General features: G+C 54.6%; 1 protein-coding gene across 2 annotated transcripts in view; it reads left to right on the forward strand.

Annotated features, from left to right (window-relative positions):
- LOC103617661 (tyrosine-protein phosphatase non-receptor type substrate 1) overlaps positions 1-6,913 on the forward strand; it is a 27,811-nt gene that overhangs the window by 15,248 nt on the left and 5,650 nt on the right. The gene's annotated exons all lie outside the window — the stretch shown is intronic.

Raw genomic sequence — 6,913 nt, forward strand, 5'->3', positions numbered from 1 at the left:
TTTCGCCAGCTGCAGTTCTGCGCTTTTTTTTTTTTTTTGCCCTTTTTTTCTTTCTGCCTTTTTTTTTTTAATTTGTCTTATTTATCAAACCCAGCCGCCGAGCCGGGCGCGGGGCCGCGCTGTGAAGCCGCGGGCTCCGCTCCCCGCACCGATGGAGCCGCATCCCCGGGATCCCGGCCGCACCGCCTGGGCACTGCCCTGCCTGCTGCTGCTCGCCCTGCCCGGTAAGCCATGACTCCTGCCTGCTTCCCTGCTCTTCTCCTTGCCCTATTCCCCCCTTTCCCTCCCACCTTGCTGCCCTGCTCTGCCCTGTTCTCCCCTTTCTCACGCTGCTCCTCTCCTGTGCTTTGCCCTGTTTTCCCCCTTTTTTCCATCCTGTTCCTGTCTCTTCTGCCCTGTTTTTCCACCTTTCCCTCCCTCCCCGCTCCTCTCCCTGCTCTGCCCTGTTTTCCCCCCTTTTCCCGCCCTGCTCCTCTCCTCTGCCCTGTTCGCCCCATTTCCTTCCCTGCCCTGTCCTCCGTTTTCCCCCCGTCCTCTCTTCTCCCCGCTCCCGCACACCTCCGGTACCGACATGACGCCGCCTCTCCGCGCACGGTTGCTTTGACCTTTCCTGCGGTGACCTAGAGAGCGGCGATGGCCGAGGGGCTCCCACGGAGCCCTCGCCCGGCGGTTCTTCTCAAACCAAACTTCAAGACAGGCAGACATTCCCCTTCCCAGCGAGGCAGGGAATTCGGCAGGGGCATGAAGAGGCATGTTGTTCCCACCCATTCACCAGCACCCCCTGCCAGCTATGGGTGAGGCAAATCTCAGCGAGCAGCCCGAATTCCCACTTGGAGATGGTAGTGGAGAAGGCATGGGGAGGCTCTGGTGAGGCTCTGCCAGGAACTTGTTTTTCTTGCCTACCCCACTGTGGACTCTTTCTCTGCTCAACTGTTGGGCACTGAAGCGGTGGGATTGCAACACCTCCGGGCGCCCTGTGCCACGGAGCCTTGTGTCACCTCAGGCTCAGGGTGCCCCAGGCCTCCCCGCAGCTTGTGGCTCCACCAGTCCCTTAGAAAAGCTGGGGGACACAGCAAAGGACAGTCAAAGTGTGCCGCTCTTGGCTGTTTCTGTTCCTTTACCAGCAGCGGGAAGTCTCTCATCCCACCAGGAACGAAGCCCTGTGGTGACTGCTGCTTTCAAGGATGTTTCCTTTCTAGGGTGTTTCGTTTGGGTGATTTCGAAGGAATCGCTCTCCTCCCTGCCAAGGGAGGGATGGGGTTTTTGAGGCAAACCTGCAGCAGTGGTGATGCATCTACAGGAGCATCTCGCTGCTGAGCTTCTTGCTCTATTCCAATCCCACCGCTTCCAGCCAGATCTCATTACAAACGGCCCAGCCCAGGTTCCATGGGGGAAACCCACATTCTCCCAAGCCCATTGAAATATTTACCATCAAAGCTTTACTTGGGCAAGGAGTTGGATGCAAACTTGGGCAGAAAGCAAATGCTTTCAGCACAGCACTCCTCGCTTTGAGTCGCCTGATCACAACTGAGAAGTGTTGGCCCCAAACTGAAAACTCCGGCTGCTGAGAGCCAAGAAGGCTTTGGCGGTGAGCGCAGCTTCCCAGTGAGCCACTGCGATTTCCTGCGTGAAAGAATAGCTCCAGCAAAGCTCCTGAACTTAATTAAATGTGGTCTTGGAGTAAGAACCCCATTTCTTTGAGCCGACCATGGGAAAAAAACCCACCCCAGGGTGAAAAGCCCTGGCTTGTGAAGTGGTTTGCATCCCTGATTTTAGGTGCAAACGTGCACGTCTTTTTTTTCCATACGGTGAATCCCTCCTGGGCCATGGCTCAAACTAAGCTGAACTCCAGCAGAGTTGGCCCAGGCTCCTACTGCTGGCTGTTCAGACAGCTCCTGCAGAAGTGAAGGGGAAAAGGAAAGGTCCTGGAGGAGACCTTCCTGTGGGGCAAAGGCAGCGACATGTGGGAAACCAAACGGCAAAGCCCCATTGAGAAACTGTGCCCTGCAGAGCCCTTCCATGCCTGTGTGCCTCCACAGAGGGTTTCAGCTGTGCTTCCCAGAGCCTCTTCTAAAGGGGAATTCGGTTTGCTTCTGGGGCTTTGGCTCTTGGGATGAATTTCTGCTGATGCTGGAGGAGGGGAGCTTGGAAATGGTGGCTGCGTGTGAGCCGAGGCTTCCTCTGATGTCACAGATGTAAAACACAGCCTTTACTACAGCCCTCCCTGAGCGCCTTGGGGTCTGCTCAGGGCTCGACAGCTATCCCCGGGGCTCTCCTTGCCTTCCCTAAACAGCAGATTCCAGGCCTTTTATAGGCAGCACCTGTTAGTTTCCGCCCCTGGCAGCCCTGCTGCAGGTGAAATTCCAGCAGGATTATTTTGGGGTTCCCTTGCCCATTGGCCTGTTTCTTCAGTGAGTGACCGTGGGGCTTCGGATGCCGGTGACCAGCTGCACGTTGTTTCTGGAACACACAGCCATCCCAGAGCTCTTTCAGAGGAAAAAAAAATCTATTTTTACCAGGAAGCATCCAAGCAGCCTCTCCTGAATTAAACCCCGGCCTCTTGCAATCTGTTCAATATCAAATACTTCAAAAGGTGGAATATAGAAAAAAATGTGTCACCAACATGGAAAACTTGCACTGCAGCAAGAGCTGGGATTATTTTGCTCCCAAATTAAACTGAATAACGGGAAGGAGGCAGGCTCTGCCAGATCGTGCTCCTGCCTCTGCTCCGGGCTGGAAGTGCTCCGGGTCTGCACTGCGAGGGTGCTCCCACCTACGTGGGAACTGTCAGGTGATGCTTTTCAGGGCTTTAAAACCCTTGGCTAATTCTGGAGTGTAGGATAGAACAGATTACAGGGTCAGAGCACCTAAATTCCCCGTGATCTTGAGGGCAAGAGGATCGTGTTCCAATTCCCGGTGGTTTGAAATCCAAGTCTAAGAAAAAAGTGTCATCAGGCAGCAGGAGAGAAGCAGGGAAACAGAGAGAAATTGTGGTGTCCTATGTGTTTGTGGCATGAAGACCTCCAGCATCCCACTTCTGATGCACAAGCATGTTGTGAGCTGCTGGGAGGGAGCTTGGCTGAGCTCCCAATCCCACTGGGTGAGCACCTCAAAAGGGGAAGGAGAGGGGGAGGTCGGCTGTATGTGAGGAGAAGCTGTGTTCAGGAGAAAGAGGAAAAGAGCTTTGGTGGAAACTTTGCATTTTCTAACTTGTGTGTTCTGGGGTTTTCTGCCAACTTCCCCTTTGTGTTTTTCCCATCAGGGTGGGGGCTTGCTGTGAGCTGCTGTGGGGGATTGGGGTCTTTCTGAGCAGTGAGGGGTCAGGTTGGTCCTTGTGTGGGGTGTTGGATGCAGGCAGGAGGTGGAGAAGCCAGGTCTGACCAGGACTCCTGCTTCTTGGCCAGGAGGTGCGAGCTAATCTTTGTTGGGGTGTTCCTGTGGTGGATCATGGCTGGAGCTTGTGTGTCATAGATCAGAAATCGCTGAACAGGGTGATCTGAGCTGAGCTGGGTGAGGGTCTCTGAAGCAGCAGAGCAGAAAACATGTAAAAATACCTCAAAGCCCCATTTTAATCCTATCCGAGGGGCTGCCTGGAGCCTCATGGTGTTTTCTGCCGTGACCAAGGGCTGCTAGTGAAGCCCCTGGCCAGGCAGTGCTGCCGGCAGTGTGAAGCCCTTTTTCTCCTCTTTAGTCTGGGAGCAGTAGAAGTCAGGAAAGCACCTTGCATCCTATGCCTGGACAACAGCATGCTCCGTGCCTGCTAATCCCTGGGCACGGGAGGCAGGCAGGGTGCTTGCACACTGCTGCCCTGGTGAGGAGGGAATGCAGGCTCGGTGATGTGGAATGCATACAGACCATCCACGTTTGGCTGCAAATCTGGCCCCTGGGAGAGATCCCTGCTGCTTGCAGGGATAAATCCCTGTGGTCCCAGGAAGGCAGGACCCTTGTGCTGAGGCAGTGGGGAGCCCTTGCTGCACACCAGGCGTGGCAGCCACAGGCAGGGCCCCCAGCCACGCTCAGCTCAGTGTCCCAGTGCTTCTGTGGACGTTTCTCTGGGACCCATCACTGCAACCAAGAAATGAGCTTTGGGGTTGACCCCTGACACTCTTTGGTGTTGGGGTTAGCTCTGGGGCCCCAAAGCAGGTACTTCCCCAGCTCTCCCCCTCAGCACACCACGTGCCTCGTGGGGAGATGGGCAGATGGAGAGAGGGAGGATGAAGAGGAGGTGCTCGGCTTGCTCGGGTTGGGCTGTGCAGGGCAGTGCAGGCAGTTCTACCCAGTGCAGGGCACCCTCAAGGGGACATGGGGGTAACCACTCCATAGAAGTTGCTTTTGCAGAGGGTTGCAGAGGGGAGCAGTGAGTAACACGCTCTTCACAGGGCATAGAGCGTGCGCTGGGGAGCGGGCCTGGCCCTCGGCTCCTGCTCTGTGGCCACGCATGGGACGTGTCCTTTGCTGTACTGAGTGCCGCCCACTAATGAGCTTTGTTTGCCCAATTTGGTGGAGCCAGTACTTGGCATTGTGGCCCCCCAGGTATGTGGAAGGGCTGGGGGTTTGTGTGGTTGCTGCCTGTGTCACCCCAGTCTCTCTGCCTGTGTCACCCCAGTGCCTGCCTGTGTCACATCCCCGTGCAGTGGTTTGGCGAGAGACAGATGATGTGATGATGCTTCTGTGCTTGTGAACTTCCTCTGTGCTTCTCAGCCATTTCTTGCAAAAGACTGTCAGCAGCAGGAGATGGAGAAGTTCAGGAGATGCCACAGAAGCAGATCCCAGTGGTGTTTGCCCTGCGTCAGCACCGTGTTCAGCACATGGAGTGCACGGGACCTCTGCTCCAGGGCTGCTCCCTGCAGTTTGGGTGTCACCTGAGAAGCATAGGGTTGTCTCTCAGGTGCCCAGAGCACCACAGCTCAGGTGCAGGACCAAGGCTTAGAGTGAATGACTCATCTGGACGTGACACAAACCAACTCTGTCCCTCTGTGCTTGTTTTGTGGGAAAAACTTGTTCTGGTGTCGAATGCTGCTGCCGTGTTAATCCTGACATGCCTTCAAAGGGAAACACCAAGGCCTGAAGGTTTTGGCTGAGGATGGTGTGGAATGATGCCCTGGGCAAAAAGCCTTTAACTGGGTCAGTCTGGAGAAACTGATCCTGGTAATTCTGGCCGTAGAGATTGAGTAATTCCACACACAGTAGAACAGAGAACATCTATGGGTACAGCAGATACCACTGTGAGTCAGGAGGGATTAGCAGCTGCCAAAGATCAGTTTCTGTGAGAGCCAGCTGTGGCCAGAGGGGTCAGAGCAGCTTGTCCTACAGCAGGCTCTCCTGGGACCATCCAGCCAGAGGTTATCCTGCTGTGTCCCAAGGGAAGCCTCAGTAGGAGTTGCTGTCCTGGGTTTCCCTGAAAGGAGGCTGTAGCCAGGTGGAGGTCATTCTCCTCTCCCAAGTAACAAGCAACAGGACAGGAGAAAATGGCTCCAGGTTGTACCAGGGGAGGTTTAGGTTGGATATTGGGGAAAAGTTCTTCACTGAAAGGGTAAGAGAGCTGACCAGGGCGGTGGTGGGGTCACCATCCCTGGAAGGATTTAAAAGATGTGTGCATGTGGCACTTGGAGTCTTAGTTTGGCTGGGGGCTTGGCAGTGCTGGCTTAATGGTTGGACTTGGTGATCTTAGGGCTTTTCCAGCCTAAAAGATTCTGTGATTCCATGATTCTGGTGTGAGAGATGTGGGTGCTGGTCCATGTGCTCCCCATGCTGCTCAGCATTACCTGCTCAAACACAATGATCTGTGTGACCATGACACTGGTTCTGGGTGCCACAGCCGCCTGTTACCAGCAGGTGGATCTAAGTGGTTCCCCCACTTCTCTCCCCATGTGGCTTAAAAAAAAGTTCCTTTAAGCAGTGACCAGTATTGAAATCTTTCATGAATTTGGTTGCAATACCTATGTTGGCATGGGAAGCACTCACAAAATTAACCCCTGGGTAACGATGGATGTGTAGGGGGGGGTTATCTGGGACATCACTGAGCAGGGAGGTGAGGCACAGGTGACTTGATTAGGGACCAGTGGTGTGGAGATGTTCCGAAGGGGATGGCTCCCTGTGGTTGCTGCTGAGCAGGAACAGTGCCAGCTTGGCTGGCTTTGGTGGGGGGATTGGCTGTGTTCTGCTGGGATCACCGGGGCTGGGATTCCGTATGGAAATGGGACAGAATTCAGGACAGAAAATGCAATATCATGTTGGTAATGGGAGCCAGCTCTTTGGAGCACATCGTTTTGTGCTGTTCTTTCTCCTGGCTGATAAAGCCAGGTGGCTGTGGGAGACAGCCCAGTGTGTCAGAGGCATGGGCAGCTGGGATGTGCTCCATGATCTAGCCATACAGAGCCCAGGACAGTCACCAAGCAAAGCTCCATCCAGCTCCACTGCTGAGCCCTGTGGGCAGAGCACTGTGCCCGTGGGCACAGCTGTGTCACCTGTGGTGTCTTCTAACCGCGTGGGGTGCTCAGCCTGTCCCAACTGGGAGAAGAATAGGGAGTTTGGATGTGTGGTGCCAGGCGAGACTTGATCTCTTTTTTTCTCCAGGTATGGGTGCTGTCTCGGTTTTGAAAGACAGGTGTCTGCTAAGGAAGGCAGAGGCCCCCCTTGAAGTGGCAGATATAACCCTTTTTCCCTCCAAGTTATTATATTTTGAAATCAAGAGCCTTTAGGCGAAGATGTGGGAAATAGGAATAACAGTTCTTTACTATATATATGTATGTATATAACCAGTCAAACAAAAACAACAACAACCTATGGCAGTAACAGCAATCACAAACCCAGTCCCAGCCTTCTCGGCTGTCGGGCCCTTTCCCCTCGGGTGCAGTTCCGCTCGCAGCCGGCAGGGGCGCTGGCGGCTCCCGGTGAGCAGGGCAGGTGCGAT

This window comes from Corvus brachyrhynchos, unplaced genomic scaffold (genome assembly GCF_000691975.1).
Source record: "Corvus brachyrhynchos isolate BGI_N302 unplaced genomic scaffold, ASM69197v1 scaffold10, whole genome shotgun sequence".
Classification (NCBI taxonomy): domain Eukaryota; kingdom Metazoa; phylum Chordata; class Aves; order Passeriformes; family Corvidae; genus Corvus; species Corvus brachyrhynchos.